The 3,398-nt window shown below is 32.8% G+C and overlaps 1 non-coding gene across 1 annotated transcript; it reads left to right on the top strand.

Annotated features, from left to right (window-relative positions):
• Positions 1 to 328: 328 nt before the first annotated feature.
• Positions 329 to 447, top strand: LOC134543830 (5S ribosomal RNA). Its single transcript, XR_010077279.1, has one exon. It is a non-coding gene; the product is annotated as a 5S ribosomal RNA (ribosomal RNA).
• The last annotated feature ends 2,951 nt before the right edge of the window (positions 448 to 3,398 follow it).

Here is a 3,398-nt window from a genome sequence, read left to right as displayed (position 1 = left end):
CTGGTAAAGTTAAAGGTTTCACCTTTCTTTCTTTAAACATATCACAATACCTTTCTTGAGTTAAATATTATCTAATGGCTTTAAGAAGTTATGGTAATGTTCATCAGTTATAGAGTGTGGGTTTGTGTGTGTGTGTGAGAGTGTATCTTGAAGAGGGCTTTGGTGGTTGGGATGGTGAGGGTGGTGGGTGTTGTGTGTGAGGAGGGGGGGGGGGGGAAGTAAAAGAGTGTTCATTACACGATTTCTCCTGTTGTTTGTAACAATCACACCTGGTATAGCTATTTCGAGTGGCAAATACAAACTGCAAAAAAAAAACATCTATATCATTGCCAACGGCCATATCACGATGAACACACCGGTTCTCGTCCGATCACCGAAGTTAAGCATCGTCGAGCGTGGTTAGTACTTAGATGGGTGACCGCTTGGGAACACCACGTGCCGTTGGCACTACTATTTTGCACCCTACAGAAAAAAATTTTTTTTTAAAAATTTCAATTTTAAATTTTTTTTTCCCCCACAATCACCACATTTCCCCCCCCCCCCCCTAACACACACACTCACTCTCTCTCAATCAATCAATCAATCAATCAATCAATCAATCAATCAATCAATCACTCACTCACTCACTCACTCACTCACTCACCCACCCAGTAGCTGTGAATCTTTGCATGTGTATACCTCATACAAAATTCAAAGTGAAAAAATAAATATATAAGTGTATATGTATGTATGTATGTATGTATGTATGTATGTATGTATATATGTATATATGTATATATATATATATATATATATATATATATATATAAACACACACACACACACCTATTTTGAAGTTTCTCTGTTTCAGTGGGCAGTTATGTATAATAATGAGAGATTCAAAAAGACGTTGATAACAATGTCATCAATGCCTGTTTAGTGTGCTCATTTGTTGGATGGTCGGCAGCAATACTAGAGGTGGTACAGCTGTAACCTGTAAAATTGTACCTGCAATGTGTTGTGTATGGAAAAAAATAAAAATTATATCATCTAAATTTTTGTTATCCAACAATAACCTTCCCATCAATGCATGATGTCACAGTAGCCATAGCTCTACTCTTTCTGCCATATAACATTGGGGGAAAAAAAAAAAAAAAAAAGGAGCTATTAGAATAATAACAAAAGATAAAAAATCATCTAACTGCAGACCAAAATTCAAAAAACTTAAAGTCCTGACTGCCATAAATGAATACGTTCTAGAAACTTTTTATTCATTCTTAAGAAAAAGAAGAAAAAAAAAATTATTATTTTTTTTTTTTTTTTTTTTTTTTAGATATTCGCACATAGGTATAACACCAGAAATGCTAGTAAATTGAGGATAGTTGAACATAACACTAGGCGATTTGAAAATGGACTAAATTACTTGGGAGTAAAACTTTACAACTTAATATCACAGAAAATAACTAAAACAATTTACCAGTATTAAAAAAAAAAACAGTAAAAAAAATTCTTCTAGAATATCCTACCTACCCTCTGAAGCTATTCTTTAATTTGATTGATAATAGAGAAATTGAACTGTTAATTTGTTGAATGGACTTGTGATAACAGCTGCTTCATGTTTTGCATAAAGTTAAATTGTGTAACATGTTATGTATTTTTTTTTTTTTGAAATTTTTTTCTTGGTAACTTGCATCATGTAAATATTAATTGTCTGCACATACATGTTCTATATCCCGGAGCCTTGACTCCACGTGGGATCAACAGAACAAAAATACAAAAAAAAAAAAAAATCCAGCTCACTAATCTAGGTGCATTTTGCTAACAATATTTGGAATATATATATATTTTTTTTTTGTGTAACATGCAAATTCTGTATTATTCTGCACACATTATTTATAATCTTCTATCATTTTCTTAGATAATAACTATTAATTCATAAAATAGATTGTGTGTGCATAACCTCCTGGAAACATTTGCACTTACCTCCTACTTTACTTTTTCATTTAAGCAATCCTATTCGCATGTATACACTTAGGTTGCAGCATCGAAATTGTGTAAAATTCAAAGTGTGTATTGCCTGAAAAAAAAAAAAAAAAAAGACATACCAAATATTTGCATACAGCGACACACTACATATTTGCACACAGTGGAGTTTTGCGGTAATTAACCTAGCACAATTTACCACACGCAATCACACGCCCGCGATGAGATAACACACTCGCTGTTTTCCTGTTGACCGGCACGAGGAGTAAGAAAAATTGATATTTACACGAGCACACACTCCCACACTAGTCACAACGTCGGTCATCAAGTTGTGTTGAAAATTCCTGTAGCCTCTGTTTTCCCAAATGATTTCACTTAAAATTTCATTTAACAAGACCATAAACAAATTTACAATACTAATTTCTTAAACAAACACTTCAGCGAACAAGTGACTGTCGCATTCATTACAAAGCTTACAACTTAACAGATGTTTCCGATGTGAAATAAAATAAGAAAATGTTTTATAACCAACCTAGAACATTTAGTCAAAACGTTTTTGTCCTGGTTTATGATTATTTTCCGTGACATGAATGTTTCAAAACTAATAAAAATACGAATGCAGCCAAATATAATGAAGTTAGCACATAAAAGACGACTTAAAATATTTCATTTTTCGAGAATTGGCAGAGCAAGAACGCACAGGTCCAACGGAAATTTCTTTAAAGATAAACGACCATCGGACAAAAACACCCCCTCCCCTCATCCTCAAAAATACGTGAATAATATACTTTTTCAATTATATTTTTATCGTTTTTTTTTTTTTTTTTTTAATATACTCATTAAAACTTCAAAATAAGCAGGTACTCGTGTGTTTTTCTCTCTACAATGTACCTGATCTCGGTGCGTAAACCTACATCATTTAGAGATGGAATTAATGTACACATACAAGTAAAATTTTGTTCCATTGTAAAATTGAGAGAAAGAAGGTTTTCCAAACGCATTAAGTATGGAGACTTTAAATAAGATTACGAGCTTATAAATGTTTGCAACGAAATAAAGTGACCATGTATCTGCAATTTCAAAAATATTTTTGCTCTGCTAACCTCACATGCAAGCAAGTAAAAATAACCTCACAACTTACTTACCTCTCTCAATTTCGCAGTACCAAAACATAGAAGGGATAAATAGGATAGTTTTTATTCGAAATCCTGCAAGAGTTTTAATTTTTATTAAAATATTTCTCCAATGTAGCATGTGTGTGGAATACTTCATCAGCAACTTGCATCTGCACCTTGAGTGAATTGAAGGGCAGCCAGTTTTAAAAGCTAAACAGAAACTGCACTCTTGAGAATGCATCAGATCCAAGTGAAATGCTTGTTGTGTGTACAGTTAAAAGTTTTATTATTCACACAATGAAAATGTAAACAAAATTTACT

Source organism: Bacillus rossius, unplaced genomic scaffold (genome assembly GCF_032445375.1).
Source record: "Bacillus rossius redtenbacheri isolate Brsri unplaced genomic scaffold, Brsri_v3 Brsri_v3_scf22, whole genome shotgun sequence".
Lineage (NCBI taxonomy): Eukaryota > Metazoa > Arthropoda > Insecta > Phasmatodea > Bacillidae > Bacillus > Bacillus rossius.
The sequence above is the reverse complement of the archived record's forward strand: the minus strand, read 5'-3'. Positions and strand labels throughout refer to the sequence as shown.